The sequence below is a fragment of the Topomyia yanbarensis genome, chromosome 2, assembly GCF_030247195.1.
Source record: "Topomyia yanbarensis strain Yona2022 chromosome 2, ASM3024719v1, whole genome shotgun sequence".
NCBI lineage: Eukaryota > Metazoa > Arthropoda > Insecta > Diptera > Culicidae > Topomyia > Topomyia yanbarensis.
In genome coordinates this window covers 169,195,291-169,213,517 of record NC_080671.1, presented here as the reverse complement: position 1 = coordinate 169,213,517, position 18,227 = coordinate 169,195,291, and the positions used below count along the sequence as shown (strand labels likewise).

General features: G+C 41.8%; 1 protein-coding gene across 7 annotated transcripts in view; it reads right to left on the bottom strand.

The window, feature by feature from the left end:
• The window catches only part of LOC131682080 (uncharacterized), a 75,820-nt gene extending 62,242 nt beyond the window's left edge, over nucleotides 1-13,578 (bottom strand). For 2 of the 7 annotated variants that reach the window (XM_058963274.1, XM_058963284.1), the window contains exon 1: nucleotides 13,361-13,578. The gene's annotated coding sequence lies outside the window, so the exon portion shown is untranslated. Of the gene's footprint in view, nucleotides 1-12,624; nucleotides 13,049-13,069; nucleotides 13,195-13,360 lie in introns of those variants that run through there. The other 5 variants (XM_058963276.1, XM_058963286.1, XM_058963288.1 and 2 more) reach the window with 4 other exon arrangements.
• Between the last annotated feature and the right edge of the window lie 4,649 nt (nucleotides 13,579-18,227).

Sequence of the window (18,227 nt, the reverse complement as noted above, 5' to 3'; positions counted from 1 at the left end):
CCATTGGTCCAAAGAAGTCTATACCGGTGTGTGTAAATGGTTTTAAATTTGGAGTGGTGCGGCAGCTTGGCAATGTGCCCATTTTTGGAGGGTGAGGGCTTGCCTTCTTGTTTCTGCAGAGTTGACATCTTGCATTCACTCTTTTTACTGCCGCCCTAATCTTGATTATCCAGAAATGCTGTCGTATTTGAGCTATAACTGCTTCTGTTTCACGGTGTAGAAATTTCTCGTGGTATTGTTTTATGATCAAATTCGTTATATGTCCCTTGTTTGGTAATAGTACTGGAGTCATGTTTTGTATTCGTCCGCTGATTCGGATGAGACGGTTTTCATCTAATGCAAGCTCGTGATCTGCTACAGAGCTGTTCTGGTAAATACCTTCGCCGTTGATCAGAGCCACTAGCTCGGATGGAAAAGCTTCTTGCTGTGCTTGTTGTAACAATAGGATTTCTGCTCGCTTATAATGATCAGAAGTAATTGTCTCATCATATCTGGAGTTTGATACTTTCGTCCTCAATTTTTCCATGTATTTGAGCCAGTAACAAACTGCCTTCTTTAGTCGTCCCCAATCCGAGCACCAAGTTGTGTGCATAATAATGTTCGCAGGTTGTATTTCTTGAACGCTGCAAACCCTTTTTTCTTCTGAAGTTTCAATGACTGCACCTTTCTCCTTTGGCCATGATTCCACTTTTGTATTTAGGTACGTCGCTCCTGTATACCATATAGATTCCGTAGGTTGGATGTTCCGTGTTGCTTCGTCTGCCGGATTCATTCCTGATGGTACCCACCTCCATTGGGAGATCGTTGTGTCGTCGAGTATTTCGCTTACTCGGTTGGCTACAAATGTTTTATACCTGCGATGGTCACTTCGTATCCAGGAGAGTACAGTGGTGCTATCTGTCCACATGGTTACGTTTGTAATATTCAATCGAAGTTCCTTTAAAACGGTTGTTTTCAATCGTGTGCCTAACACCGCGGCTTGAAGTTCTAGCCTTGGAATTGACATGGCTTTATTTGGTGCAACTCTCGTTTTTGCTGCTATTAGGCTTACGTCGTATCCATGTAAGGTTTCTGCTCGTATATATGCTGCCGCGGCGAACGCTGATTCTGATGCATCAACAAAGATATGCAATTCCAATGATTTTGCGTCCGGTATGTTGGGAGAGAAACACCTAGAAATTCTCAGATATGATATTGTGGATAGTCTATTTGTCCAAATCGTCCAATCTTCCATTAATTTCGTAGATATTTTCTCATCCCAGTCTATACCTTCTTTCCAGGCTTGTTGCATTAGTAATTTACCTCCAATCGTAATATGCGCTATTAATCCAAGAGGGTCGAAGATTCTGGCAATTGTTGAGAGGACTTCTCTTTTGGTCGGTATGGCGTTGGACTTGAAGTCTGCTATTCTATACCCAATTGTGTCTTGCGTCGTGTCCCAGTATACTCCGAGGACTTTCTCTGATGTTGCAGTTTTTTCAATAAATTCCTTTTGGGTGGATTGTCTCGCGACGTTGCGTTCAGGTAGAACGTCTAGCATTTCGGCATCGTTTGAAATGATGTTTCTTAGTGTGAAGTGTGCAGCTTCATGAATTTTTATAACTCCGAAAGTGACTGCACTGGCTTCCTCCGCTGTCGAGAAACTGTCCAGATAATCGTCAACATAGTGTTGTTTTATAATGGCGTTGGCTGCCACCGGATCGCAATCTCGGTAGTTCTCTGCGTTTGCATTCTTTACTGCTTGGGCACATGCAGGTGAGCAGGTTGCTCCAAACGTCATTACCTGCATTACGTAGTGTCCCATGGTATTTGAAGCCTTACCGTCCCTCCATAAGAATCGTTGAGCCTCCTGGTCCTCTTTGCGTATTTTAATTTGTGAGAACATCTCTTGGATGTCTCCTGCTACTGCGTACTTTCCTTCTCGGAATCTCAGTAAAATTCCAAAGAGCGATGTCAAGTTATCGGGACCAGAGAGTAATTCAGTGTTGAGCGATAATCCTTGTACCTTGGCAGCTGCGTCAAATACAAGTCGCGGTTTTAAAGGTGTTTTATTAGGATTTACGACAGCGAAATGAGGCAAATAGTATGTTTTATCGGTTGTTAGTGTTATCTCGTTTGCTGTTAATTTTCGTGCGTATCCCTTTTCAACGTATTCCTTAATTTTGTCCGTGTACCATTGGGCAAACTCAGGGTTTTTCCTCATCTTAGTTTCAGTGTATTCTAACCTCTTTAATGCTCCCTTGAAGCTTTCTGATTTTGGCATTATGGGCCTGGCTTGTTTCCATAAAAGGCCAATTTCGTATTGACTCCCGTCATACTTCATTGTTTCTTTTATCAATTTTTCAGCTCGTCTATCCTCCTCGCTCTGTTGGATAGTGGTGCTAACCTTAACGCCAAACTCTTCCGTTGAGAAGTATTTCCTCATTTCTTCTCGTAGTGAGTCTTGCTCCTCTACTACACAGGAATATATTTCTCCTTGATGTCGGGAGTTGGTCCTTCCGTAAATGACCCATCCTATTGGTGTTTTAGCGGCAACTGGACCGACTTTGCTTGCTCTCTGTTTTGTTGCTGTTAATAGTCGGGGATGATCAAGTCCAATAAGTAATGTCGGCTCAGCATTCTCGTATCCTTGAATAGGAAGGTATTTAAGATGGTTGTAGTTTTCATGAAGATCCTTGTAGTCAAGTGTCTGCCGCGGTAAGGATAATTTTTTTTACTGTGCGTACACTTTCCATTTGGTATCGAATTTTGTTGTCGCCTGATATTTTGAAACATACGCTTTGGCTTTCGTTATCTTCGTGTACGGAGTCATTTGTCCATTTTATGCATAATGGTGATACTGGCCCTTGCAAACCTAAATCTTTGGCCAAGTCGTCGAGGATTAGACTGTTCGATGAGCCGTGATCCAAAAATGCGAAGGTTTCTAATTGTCTTCCTTGCGCATAAAGTGTAACCGGCAGTATTTGGTAGTAGACCTTATTTCTTTTGGTAGCGTGTATGTTAGTGCGCACATCTTCTTGTTCCTTCGAGGTGGACGATGTTGGAGCTTGCGCATCTATTTCTTTCACTTCCTTCTTATCTTGGTTCTTCTTGTTGTCTTTTGATTGTCCTGAAGGTTCCTTGATTTTTTGTTTTGTTTCCTCCTTTTGGGAGGCTCGTTTTTCATCATTTGTTTTTGGTCTGACGTGAAGAAATGTGTGATGATATGCTGTACATCCTTCTGTTCTGCAGTTTGGCCTCATTTGACAGTTTCTAAAGGAGTGTCCTTGGCGTAAACAGTTAAAGCACATGCGTTTCTCTAGTGCCAGTTCTCGTCTTTTTTCCACACTCATCTTTTTAAAGACCGGGCATGCTACTATCCAGTGTTGTTGACTACAACAGGAACATTTGGCTTGGGATCTGGATGTTGTTTCAGCGTGCATATTGACTCTTGATTGGCGCTCATTTTTCGGGTTTTCCTTCTCAGATTGACACACCTTTTGTGCAATAAGAAGTGTTGCTCTTTGCTGTTGCGGTTTCAAAAACTCGTGTAATTCCTTTAGTGTGAGTTTTTGCCGTGGTCGTCCTTCTTGCGGAATCATTGCTTCTGCTTCCTTGTCCGCCCATTGTTCTCTTAAGTTCAGTGGTAAGCGGCAAACAAGTTCAGCCATCTGCAACGGATTAGTTAAATAATCCTCACACTGTATCATGGACATGTTGGACACCAAATTTCCGAGAGTCACTACGAAGTCCACCATGCTTTGAGGGTATTCCATGCGTGGGTTCCGTAACTTTGCCAAATCCTTCCATAGTTCGTTGTATATAGCCAACGGTTGTCCGTAAATACTATCCAGAGTTTCTACTACATGTTTCTCGTTTCCTGGATCCATCAGCAAGGCACTTACGTGTACCTTTGCTGCCTTGCCTAGACTTGCCATAAGTCTGTTTATGTTGTCGGTATCGCTGAATTGACCTTCTCGTTTGCTTTGTTCGTAAAGCCGTTTGAAATTTGGCCAATCCTTGTAATTTCCGTTGAAAACTGGGAGGGGTGTTGCTGTTTGCCTCCTCAGTAAGTTTGTAATTTCATCCGGCAATTTGATTGTCGGAGCCATTTGTTGTCCCGCTTCGGGGTCCATTTTTACTTGGTGCATTTTGGTTGCCATCTCAATCATGGCTTTTTGAAATGCCTCATCACGCAATTTTTGGCTTTCCATTTGTGCCTCAAATTGGCGTCTTAGCAGCTCTACAGTGTCTGCTGGTCCGCGTTCCTTGGACACACTCCTGGTAGTCTTCTTCTTTTGATCCTCCAGCTCCTTTCTTAGTTGCTGGAGCTCCATTATTTCCTCTTTGCACTTTGGGCAGTGCCAGAGGTCCTTAGTGGAGGGTCTTTTCTCAAGTTTGGTGCAGGTCATGTGGAACCAGTTCCAACACTTTGAGCACTCGACCATCCATTCGTCCGCGCTGTCCTTATCCTTGCACAGGCGGCAATTCCCATTCGGGTTGTGCGCGTATCCTCCAGATGCAGTGGCGTAGTAAGAAAATTTTTCGGGGGGGGATATGAAATTTTTTTTGTATATATATGAAAAAATGTTCAAAAACATTCTGAGCAGGAAAAACATGTTCAAAAACCAACAACTCAGGGAACGGGTTTGGGTAGTCAAGGTAGGAAAGCTAGCTGTTGGTATAGAATAAATGCTCTTCCCCTACGAGGACAATCTGGGCGGCAAACTTCAGACAGTCTAATTTACTGAGCCCTTCAGTTCCCTTGTGCCATTCAGTACCACTTCCTCGTTGAGCTTCCGACTGGTTCGCGAACTACTCGGTCTAATCTCCGACGATAGATCTAGCCTACTCCAACGAAAAGTTCCCCGGCGAGAGAAGTTCGAGCCAACCAGCCAGGTGCTGCGGTCAGTTCGGCGATTCCGGTAGAATAGGGCATCCGGTTTGCTGGAGCCCCGGCGCGACTGGTGGTGTATCGTCGCGGTCTACACGGTCTCGTTCCCGGCGGTGAATCTGACTGTAAGCTGACGGATAGGTCTCAGACAAAAGAAGTTCTCCCGATACCGATTCTTCTTTGGTTTCAGTACCACAACTTCTTGAGCCCTTTGACTCCGTAACCGATGCCATTTAGCACCGCAACTTTTTTAAGCCATTTAGTTCTCTTCTTGGGCCATTTAGCACTACTTCCTTGATGGTCCATTCAGTCCTCGACTTGTTCGCGAACAACTCGGTCTAGTCCCCGACGATGAACCTGACCTACTCCAACAGAGAATTCCCCGGCGAGAGAAGTTCTCCCGAGATCGAGCTAATCAGCTAGGTGCCGAGGTCAGTTCGGCGATTCTGGTGAAGCAGGGTATCCGATGAACTGGTGCCCCGATGACTCGCGAATAGTGGTGTCTCGTCGCTGCCTATTCAGTCTAGTCCCCAGCGGTGAATCTAGCTTACGCTAACGGAGAGTTCCCTGGCGAAAGAAGTTTTCTCAATATCGATTCTTCTTTGGTTTTCGCTATTTTTCTATCGGAACAACCGGTGGGGTGCCGTGGTCGGTCTGGCGAATCATGGAGCGTGACGTCCGGTTCGCTGGCGTTTCGACGACCCATACTCGCTGCTCTGTTGCAGTCTATTCGACTAGTACTCGACGGTGGATCTAGCTTATACCTGCGGAGAGTTCCCTGGCGGTGATTGCTCTCCCGAAACCGTTGTTCGATGTCCATTCCGCTGTAAGACGGTCATGATCTACATCAACGGTTCTCAACCTTTTTCGTACCACGGACCCCTTAGATATCACACTGGGTTGCTTCGGACCCCCACAGATAAACATCAATTTTATATGCTATGAATATGTTATTTTCAAGACTTCGCGGACCCCAGGTTGAGAATCACTGATCTACATCATATCTCTGTTTACTGCGTTCCACGTCTCTACGTCGCTTGTCATTCTGTAGGCTACAGTATCCGGGTTGATGTCCGGTCCTCCCGTTTTAAGTAGCTCCCTGCACGTCACTTCAAACCTCGGACATTCAAAGACGCTCCAGACACAGTGTTGACGTTACGTACCCACACTGATACTCCTTAAGCAGCCATGGTTCGGTAGGAGCTGTTTCAGGTGGAAGGTCATCTCTCCGTGCTTTCTATTGACCCACGTCGACAGGTTTGGATGAGCCGGTAGGTCCACTTTCCTTTCTCCGTATTATCCCATTCCTACTGCTGCGTCATCATCGAATCGATTCTCATCATCTTCCTCACGTTTCTGACGTTTCATTGATTGTAGCACTTGATATCCTCCGTCAGGGTAATGCAGATGGGAATCATCTCGGCGTCAAGGCATACTGCCTCCGGTACGTAATCGCAACTCGTACGATCAGCATTCGAAGCGTCCTGTTCAGCTTTTCGCGGTTTCACTTGGTTTTCAGCGCCGCACCCCAAGCAGGAGTCCCATATCGCAGTATCGATGACGAGACACTCGATAAAAACCCGACATTTCGCATCAACGTGATTGTTAAAGCTCAATCAGTCGTCGAATATCACTCCCAATTGCTTCAGTGCACGCTTCGATGCATTCACAAGCCCTTCGATGGTGATCTGTATCCGCTGAACCGCTTTGCAGTTGCTGTGCAACAACAAATCCGTCTTGTAGTGAGCTATTTGCAGCTTGACCCATTCATCCAGCTCTCGATCGCATCTATTGTCTCCGTCACCGACAGCTCCATTTCTTCAAGTGTCTCACCATTATTGACACATCGTCCACGAAACCAACGATTTTCACTTTCCTGGGCAGCCGCAGTGTAAAGACCCCACACTGATAGAATATATTCGTAAATCTCTAGGAATTAATTTCGTACAAACAACTTCCATAAAATATACGAGATTTTCGTACATATGATGAATCGTTCGTAGTTCTATCGAAACACTTTTGTTTTTTATTACGAGTTTATCGTGAAAACCACGAAATGACTTTCGTTAGCTTATTACGAAACAGCTTCATTCAGCAAACGAGTCGTTCGCTGGAATATCTTTATAATATTTACGAGCACCATTTGTCAAACCGTCCACGTCAAAGGAGCAATATGGAGCCATTGTTGCTGTTCGTCAGATAATTGTTGTTGTCTGACTATTTAGTAGTCGTATCCGTGTCCGCCGGTTGCAGGAAGATTTCCTGAGCCTCTTTCGCTTCCAGTTGATTCAGAATCTGGAGCAGTACAGAATCAGTTGAGCCGTCGCGAACTGCTCGTTGATTTTGTATGAATAATTTTGAGTTTTTCTCTGCTAGAGCGATATCGGTGTTGTCAAACATCGATCCTAAAAGATCGAATGCGACCAACGAATTCGTTTGTATAATACATAAACGTTTATTAAAATAAACGAAACTTTCGTTCATCAAGCGGCCATTTCCTTGAATCACAATAAAATCGAATTGGCCAGATCGATTTTTTTAAATAAAAAAAAACATCGATCTTAAAAGATCGACTGAAAACAATAAGAGGCCAATAAATACGAAAACTTTTCTAAAATAAACAAAAAGATTTCGTGCGACGAAATCGTTCGTAATATACACAAACGTTTATTAAAATAAACAAAACATTTCATTTCATTCACGAAAAATAATGTCGTTATCAACGATATCATTCGTGCAGTGTACATTAAATGTGTAAAATTTACGAAAGCTTTCGTTCACCATACGGCCATTCTCGTTCATGAAATGAACGAAAATTACTATTTACAATGCACGAAAATACTTCGTTGCAGAAAACGACGAATGAATTCGTGCATTGCATGATTTATTTTATTCACGAATTTATGTTATCAGTGCATCTTACATCCCATTCCAAAGTGTTTGACAGAGAATGGAGCCCTGAGTAACGCCCGCTGCGACTCGCATTGCCTTCTGCCCTTTTGTTCGTCTGGTACAGCAGTGCTCTACTCTAGAAGTAGCTCTTCAGGATCTGGGTCATTCTTTTATGCCACGCTGCGGCATTGGTCTATTCGAGGCTGGATGGCCCGGTGACTTCCCTGACTTTGGCAGCAACATCAGTTTCTGTACCTTCCTCATTTCGGGGATTACTATCGTCTAAAGACTTCAGCAGTAGCATCCTGAACATGTCCGGATATGCCAGGATCGCAGCTTTCAGCGCCGCTGTTGGTATTCCATCCGGACCGGGAGTTTTCTTTGATTCGTCACATCGTCACATCGACGCGTCTTTGAGCTCGTCGTTAGTCACTTGCCACTCGACTGTGTTACCTCCTTCTTCTTTGCCGTACGGCGTCGGTGACCAGGTAGTTGAATCGTGATTCGGGAAGAGACCCTCAACGATTATGTTTAGCTTAACCGGGCATATTTCAGCTGGTGTCGACGAACCCTCGTCTTCGTCATGAGGACTCAGTACGCGTCCCCCAGGGACTGGCGTTTATTTCTCAGCACAGCTACTTATGGCAATTGGCTTGCTAAGCTTGATCTCCTGTTTTAAAGAGTCCCTACCTTCTAGATACGTCGCTTGCGCTCCTCTCTCACTCTCCGATCTTGCGCTCTGAGCCCGCCTTCTGGATCTAAGACAAGCAGCGTATAGCATACTGAGTTACTCATTTAACCAGTAAGCTGCACGCCGTCTACTACATGGCCCTAGTTTTCGTGACATTGTAACGTCACAAGCCGTCACAATCCTTCTTGTTAGCCGTCAGCCGTATCAACGTACTTGATTCCGTTGTTCGCCGAAGTAACTCAACAAAGAGGTTTTCGTTAAAGGCTATCGTCTTCCACTTTAGCTTGCCGCCCGTCCTTCTTCGTGCTGCAGCAGGGTTCCATTGGCCGATGCGGTAGCGAATCGCCTGGTGGCCTCTATGGGGATACTTCTCTCACACTCACCAGTCCATGTTCGCCGTCAGTCAAGGAGTACAGAATGTGGCGAAATTTCTCTCGGTACCGATATCCGTTTCGTGAACCATTAAGCTCCCAGCTCCTCGCTTCGCCGCGATCTACTCGTTATAGTCCTCGGCGGTTGAGCTAGCCTCCACAACGTGCCGACAGGTAGGTGTCGAGTCTGCAGTCAATTTCCACTACAAGAAAATTTTTTTACAAGATAACTTTTGCAAATGAAACTTTGAGAATTTAATTTAAAATATTAGGCATATTTTTGTTTAACATATTCAATTTTTTCAAATTTCTCCAAAATATTTCGGGGGGGGTTTCGTCCCCAAAACCCCCCCCGCTACTACGCCACTGTCAGATGCCATCCTTTAGATCCGCTTTCTCTTTCGGCTTGTTTTAGGTTCACTAGTGATATATCGCACGGTGTGATATATATTGTGATATCTTATTCAAGCACTGTTTGTTTTCACCGAATCCGCTATTGGCTGCGGATACGCCTTATTAGCGATTTTGTAAGTGACGCGTATTGCAATGCGTATTACTGTCCGTTATAAGCTACGGACACGCTGTGTTTCTAGCGTTTTTCCACCACAGTTTGTAGGTGTTCGCTTTAATGTTTATGCCTTTTTCCACTACCGTAGCTTGGTCAGTGTAGGACTTAGTAGTTTTTCTTTACTTCGTGCCTTCTGTGGCGAGAATTGTGAGGATAAATCCTCTCTGGAGCCACCATATATCGTTCCGCCGAACGATCTTTCGCCGCAGAAGGGGGTGCTGGGTCTAGTTAGAAGCGTCCTGCGGTACAAGCCACTTCTAATTCTAGACTAAGTATAGTTTGTGGCACCTGCGTTACAAATACCACACGCTATAGCTTAATAAGCCGGGAATTCCTCGTCCAGTTAGTATCGTTCTGCGTAACAATCCAATACTAATTCTGGTCGTAAGACAATTTGCTTCCCCGCTTGCGTTACAAACAAGGAAGTAATTTGACTTTGGATTTAACAAGGTGGAAAAACCAACGAAGAACTCCAGGGTCTGGACACGAAGTAAAGGATTTTCGACTGAGTGAAGTGGTACTTTCGACTGCTCGATTTCAACTTGATTTTATTATACAATTTTTTGGTTTATATACCTACTTTCCTAAAGCTAGCTATTTACAAATAATCGATTTTTGAATCGATTTTATTTGGATTTGTTTTGGTACAGAATGTTAACAATGAATATTGTTGTCAACTCTGCACAAATGTTTTATTATCCAAGCCACCGCGCGAAGTCAAATATCGATATAATTATCGTCTTCGAATGCGCTGTGACCGGCAGTGGCACCGAAAATGCCGATGAAGCATATATGACCCTTGCGTGAGCGCGCATTGACTCATCATTGGGCGCACTTGAATGTAATTTGATTTTCCTTCTGCCTCTTTAGGTCAGAACGAACTGTTCTATGTTGCGGTGGTTTGTTTTGATTCTGCCGAACGGTTTTCTTGTGCTCGCTGCGAACAGCTGTTTGTGATTTTGCGTCGGCGACAGGTACAAAATAAAAAAAGAAGTATTTGTTGTTCATTTTTTTAAATCGTATTTTCTGTTCTCATGAATCTAAAAGCTAAAGAATGCCCAATCTGTAAGAAATGATGTGCTTTGCTTCGAACTGAACTAACTGAAATTGGAAATTCATTTGCAGAGAAATAATAGTAAATTTGACCATTTGACCGTGCATGATAAATTGAGTTTAACGTTTCGTATTCTTCTGATTGGCGTATCTTGATCGCGATGATGTCCAAAAATGCAAACAATAAATTTGAATGTTAAGATAACTAGTTTTAACTTTGAAATTACGAGAGTTAAAATAGTACGCAGTAACATTGTTCCGTTTAAATTTGTTTAGAACTTCTCGATCCTTGATCTCGTTGAAGTTACGTTCATTCAGCTACATCACGTAAAAAACTGTGTTTTGATCACGTTTAGAAGCTTAGCACAGGCCGAAAACTTCATTGCAAAGAACAACATGCAACACGAGGTCGAATTTAATAACACCAGAATCAAGATCCCCGTGCATATGGAAAACGACATGGTGGACGCGCGTATCCATGATTTGGCCCCGCGCACGAAGGAAGATTTCATCAAACGAATCATGTCGCAATATGGAGAAGTAGAATCTATTACGAATGACACCTAGAGAAATTTTTTCACCGGCATTCCCAAAGGCGTTCGTATTGTGAGGATGCGAGTGACTAAACCAATACCTTCTTACATGACTATCGAATGCAAATCATCGAAGGATGGCGTGACCTATAAGCAAACAACGCTAATCACATATCCCGGGCAGACCCCAATATGCCAATTCTGTAACCATACAGCCCACTACGGAAAATATGCGCCGAAGCAACTAGTCAAAACTCATCTACTACAGCCAACAAGCCTAACAAGCAGCCACCGACACCTTCAGATAAACCAAAAACAACGATACAATTAACCAATAATGCAGGTACAACGACCACGACAACCGCTCCCAAACCAACAACTAGCAACGCCAATAAAGAAGCAAATACCGATGAAGACGGATATACAACAGCGACCCGTAAGAACAAGAAACAAATAAGAACCTTTGATCGTGAACATCAAGAAAGCAGTACCGATGACGACATGGACGGGAACGATAACGCGAGAGAAGGCAGACTGAATGACCCCCAAGCCACAGTGGTCGTAAACGCCAAAAACGTGAACTTAATTCACTAGAGGCCAAACCATCGAATATATTCACAGGGTGTCTTTGGAGAAATTGTTCGTATGAATATTCCCCACAATATGATGATAATTGAAATTAGGCATGGCTTACTATGATCAAACTAAAAAACTGAACTGAAATGTTTGTGCAACGGTTTAATTTGTTCAATATTATCCTGACCTTGCTGTAATAGGATATGAATAACTTTCAATTCAAATTTCTGTCATTTTAGCAACGCGCTGAAGAGTTACAAATATTAGAGTGTACCTTTTTCGAAGACAGACGTTAGTATGGATTTATATCCATCCTCAGTGCGGGGCACCCAAAATCCCGGAGCCCATGGCCCAGGCCCAGTGTACCCATACGGAAAGACGGTACTGCAAAGGTCCAGTCCAAAATACCAGTAACTGAACCCTCACCTAGTGCCAATATTTGTGTTATGTGTATATGATTTAGATGATAAAGAATATGAACTGATGTAGAAAAGGTTCTTAATATATTTGTGATAATCAGGTTGGAGGTAACACTTGCATGAATGCTACCTGACGTTGGAAATGCCACTATTGATTGTAAATTAAAAATATCTAGAATATTGCAGAAAACGATATTCTGTAGAGAGAGAGCGTAACCTTAGTGTGCGCCGTGTGACAAGGTGAAATTCATTTTTACGACCCACAACACGATCACTCCTGCGAGCTGCGACTGAGATTTATAAATAACCGTCAGTGATCTTGGCAAAAACACCACACTCGTATAATAACATAGCCGAAAGAAAAACACTCGTCAAGACACACAAGCCTATGCAGACGCGTTCTATTCCGCTACTCTCCAAATACACCCAGTGCTGATTTACTGAAAGAGAAAGTTGCACAGGTTTTCATCGTCGTCAATTTATAGCAACATTCTAGCTCATAAATCGTGTCCTTCACGCCGCAGTTTACCACCACTGGTCAAGGATTTTCACCTCAATCTGGAACGATGGTGATAGGACAGTTTGACAAGGGCGTTCGTCCCACAAGTCACGTAGCTAACACTTTAATCCTCAAATAAATAAGTATACCTGATATGCACGGTACTATAACTTATCACAGTTTCAGCTTCTTGCCAAAATCTGTTACATATATGCTGGTAAAGAGTACAGAACTTGCTGATAAAACCAATTGTTATTCATATTCCACACCAAACCACCGCGAAACGAACTCGTCTTCGTAAAGTGAGCCACCGATGGAAAACTCTCTCATCGAACCAACCAGACCGCCAATCAACAATTTCCCACTCAGTACCAATACAGACGAGCACGTGCTTGGATGAAAACAACTAACCCTCACTTTATTAACACATGCACGCGAGGAAAACGTGTTGTCAAAGTTTGAAGCCCGAGACTGCAGGAGTAAAATACTGAGTAAGAGGTGATGCAAGTTAGAAGAGAGAGAATCAATTTGCTACTGAATGTATTGGTTTGGTGACATTAGTGCTCCCGTTTCAACTGTGTCCACCCCACAAACCGATTTTCTTCTCACGCCTGGGATGCATGAATTTTCCACCTTCAACTTTTTTTTTAATTCTATCCGCAACTCATGCTTCACTCTATTCAGAATATATCTACAACCACAGGTTCCGCTTTTTGAAATTATTGCACTTTTGTTTCACTTCTCAAACCTGTTCAGCGTGAATTAAAACCAATATCACACATCTATATGACTAGCTGTAATCCTGGCTAATTTTCACATTTTGTCGTAGGTGTGAACACTTCAAACTTCATGCGACGACCTTCAGCGCCGGAGTCTCTTTCCCACCTATGCAAAAACAGCGATTTCCTCTGTCCAGCAGGTTTATTCCGCAATATGAAAACACTTGAGTCTAATTCGGGATTATTATTGAACCGACTGAACTGATCGCGATTGACAGCGACGACCGCGAAGAAGTCCCTGAAGTCGAAGACGACCTACCGCGGCGGTGATGATGATGATGATGGAAATGTTCCGCTGAAAATGAGACTTGCCTATGAGCTGCCAAACAAGAGAGCTAGTAGCATTTCGATATGCCAAATATCCATAGATCGATTATAAATTTTCCAGGTTATCCAGCATTGGACATGCGCACTGATAGGCACCCATTTCTTGCGCTCAATCAAGTATCATGTCAGTGCAATGAGCTGGGTCTGTCATAACCATTAATATCCACTGACAGACATTGTCAGTTCGTGGTATAGACAAATCGATTGTGAAAATAAACGGATGTCACCGATGTCACCGATAGGGGCAGTAAGGCGCGAGGAGTGTTGCACTTGCGGGTCACTTTGCGCCTAAAGATTATGATTAGTTCTATTAGTTCTGAAATATACATGTTTATGTAGACATTGTTGTTATTTCGGCTAGTTGTTAGCTTCGCTTTCACATTCTCAAGTCTATATATGAAGATTCTATTATCGACACCGCACAGTATACCGCATTCATGCCGCAACCATTCGGTTATGCGGTGATTGCGAAAACACAAAGAACTGCGATAATATGAAAAAGCTTATAACTACTGCAAAGTGTTTCCAAATAGCCAAAAACGTGATCGATATTGTTTTAATCACAATAAAACGATTTTCTAGCGAGCTAGCTATGGCATCTTCAGCAAAGTTTGTCTATAAAACTATTCCCCATCTTATTAAAGTATTAGTTTGGTGCCCCCTAAATTTGACAAGCAAATGATTGTTTGGTCATTTATGATTATAAAAAAACTGTTTTTAGCAAAGTTGTAGGAAATAGAATAAGAAATAACTTTCCTGAAGAGACTATGTATCCATCTTTTGATTTTAATGCTCATTTGTGGAGTTTTCTATGATACACCCCTGAAAATCATTTTTTCTAAAAGCTGTTCTCGGTGATATTTTAGAATTTTATAATATTCTAAGATTTTGTTCGGCATAAGAAAATACACAATTTTGTTATACAAGTTTATTTTATTTAAGTGATAGGAGGAGGGGAAGGGTTAGCATAGCTCACCAACTACAAAATGGAATCAAACATTGGAAATATACCAATACTATGTTTTCAATTCTAAAATCTTAAAGTTTGGTTGGATTAAAATTAATAAAATGTCTTCATCATCATCACTGAAAGCGACATAAGTGACTGTGTTTTCATCTGACCCGACCAAAATATTTTAGGAAAGACGAACTCACTTTGGCCCCAAGAATTACGTTTTTATGTACAGACGCGGGTAATCATACAGGTCAACGACAATTTGTGAGGTTTTAAACGCATATTCATCGAAATTTTTACGGACGATTTCACGTGGAACAGCCCCTAAAATGAGAAATAAGCACGATAAAAGTCTACGGACCAAGAATTATAGAACCGAAAGTGGCCTACAATTTTCCAGGCAGAGGTATATGCAATATACACCTGCTCGGAGGTCTGTAGGAAACGAAACTACAGACATGCAAAAATCACAATCTTTTCGGGCAGCCAAGCAGAACTGTTGACATTAAGGTCGTCGAAATGTGAGTCCAAGCGAGTTTGGAAGTTCATCACATCTTTACAGCAACTGGCAACTCGGAATAAAGTAATGAGATTCTGGGTAACTGGCCACCAAGGAATCGATGGTAACGAAGTGGCCCAGGCGTGGTTTATCAAACATGTTTGTTGGACAAGAACCATTTCTAGATATATCTACCTGTAGAAAGCGTTCGACAAGCTAAGAAATTCATACATCAAAATACAATGAGAGCCAAAAAGCTAATGGATCTAAAACGATAGATTTACGTATAATCACAGGTTTATTTACGAGACATTATCCTGCCTAATCCTCCTAAGTATTATCTGAAAAAACAACTTAATCCACCTAGCAGTGAGATTAGACATTTCTTACACATATCACTGTTGGATTATCCAAAATTTATATTTAATATAGAAAATCAATAAAGCGTACAAAATAAAAAAAGCAAGAAATGAAAAACAAAAGGTTTTCAAATCCACAAAATTAATATAAATATAAATCAAATTAATAAAATACATAAATCAAATTAGATTAACTCATTAAATGCGAAAATAGGGAATATTTAAAAATAGTTATAAAATTGCTTGAATAAATTAAATTGACTAAAAACAGAAACCTTCTGCGTTCGTTGAGCGTTGACGGAAAACACAAATAACTGTACCGTATATTTCCAATATGACAAAAGCTGAATGTTTGGAAAAACAAAATGCTTTCCAAAAGCTACAGCCCACGCACATTCAACACCATGATGATAAAAAGAACCCTGATCCATGCCACGACTCCGATCGTAACGCACTCCAAAAGACCGCCGTGGATAGACAATCCCACCATACTTCCCTGGACAAAGACAATCCATAAGCAGTTCGATATCCAGTGCCAGCACCAAGAACTGATCAAATGGGTTAACCGGTTAGGACATGGGAGCAGAAACCGATTCGATCAACTCCCGGTGCTGACATCGAACACTACACGGCCTCCAGACTGACTCCGTCCGAACAAAAATGGTAGGACCAAATACAAATTTGTATTTGGTAGGATCATCAATCCACACCAAGTCTCTCGAAATCCGTCACAGTCGGAACAATAGCATAAATCCAAACTCCCCCGACCAATACAAAACTAAACACACATAAGCTACAATTTCTGGAAAAGCATAAGCCTAGACACTAAATACAAAAACTCACACCTCATATGTACTAAGGACTTATTATTATTAATAGACTGCTGATTGAAGTAAGTTTAGTGCTAGAGGTGTGTGCCGATGAATTTTTAATCGGCGGCGGCGTAAGCGACATATTTGGCCGGCGCTCATTGCCCTTCAATTTGCCAGCAAATTGCTGGCAATTAGGGGGCTATTTCAAATGCAACATTTGGGCGATTTGTTACCGTCATTTTTTTGCCGCTCTACCCGCCTTTAAATCGACCCCAAATCGCCCAGGGAACGCGCCATTTAATCGCCCTTAATTACCTTATATGAAAATTACAAATAGTACTTATTTTCGGACTCATTATCTACACTCAAAAAAAAGTAAACGTTATGCCTATTGATTTTACACATAGATTTTTGCAATTAACGGAGGCATATAGACACTATTTGCTGGCACATAAACCTAATGTGTGTATTCACAAGAAATATTAATCTTACATTCACATTTCATAACTATTAGGCACATAAAACCCCATTCTATAATAATATGCACATATAACTTATGTGTGTGCATACATAGTTTATACAGTTGACACATAGAAGGTATGTGTGCGCGTGATAACAATAGCATTTCTTCTTCATATGAATTTTAAGCGGTTTGAAGCAAATAGAATTAACGTTTGGATTTCTTTCAGTGTACTCACATGAACCTATCAGTACACTAGGTAATCACCACAAAATTATAGGATGAATCAATGTTGAAATTGGTATTGCACACCAAAACTTACCACAATCTGACTTTTATTAAGACTTTAGGTCAGAGATCTTGTTCCACTATACACACGATTTCACAATTTCCCACTTTCGTTGGCTAAATGAAGACAAACAAAATACAAGCGAAAACAAGCGAATTGTTAAAAAAAACAATTTTATGCTTAAGCCAAACATGAACCGCCATGTTTGAAAAACTCAAAAACAATCAAGTCCATTTCAGCCGCCAGAAAAATTGTCTAAGTGTTGAAATTGCCTTTAAATCGCATTCGCAACTTGCATAAGCGAGTTGAGTCAAACGTCAAACTGTTTAAATCGCCTGACCATGTTCGTCCGCATTTTTTTTTTTTTGACCGCCTAATCAAAAATGGCAAGTTGCTGGCTAACGGGGGGGCTATTTGCCAACTCGGATGCGCTAATTGCCCTTCAATTTGCCAGCAAATTGCTGGCAATTGGGGGGCTATTTCAAATGCAACATTTAGGCGATTTGCAGCCGTCATTTTTTTTACCGCCCAACCCGCCCTTAAATCGCCCCCAAATCGCCCACGGAATGTGCCATTTAATCGCCCTTAATTGCCTAATATTAAAATTAAAAATAATACTTATTTTCGGATTCATTATCTACTTACATATACTTACCAGTATACTAGGTAATCACCACCAACTTATAGGAAGAATCAATGGTGAAATTGGTATTGCACACCAAAACTTACCACAATCTGACTTTCATTAAGACTTTAGGTCAGAGATCTTTTTCTACTATACTTACACACGATTCCACAATTTTCTACATTCGTTGTCTAAATGAAGTGTACTAGACAAACAAAATACAAGTGAGAACACACCAATTATTTAAAAAACAATTTTAAGCTTAAGCCAAACATGAACCGCCATGTTTGAAAAACGCAAAAAACAACCAAGTCCATTTCAGCCGCCAGAAAATTTGTCTAAGTATTGAAATTGCCTTTAAATCGCATTCGCAAATTGCATTTGTTCCTAGGGTCAATTAGCACGGGCGAGTTGAGTCAAACGTCAAACTTTTTAAATCGCCTGACGATGTTCGTCCGCATTTTTTTTTTGACAGGGCGGACATGTTCGTCTGCATTTTTTTACCGGGAAGGTGCTGTTTGTGTGATGGGACTTTTGTATTTTACCTGGCAACGCGGATATAGCAGTTGTCAAACCTTTGCTTTAAATGTGATTTTGAATTTGAATGGATAGCTTCCGCAGTGTTTTTTCACAGTATTATTCTTATC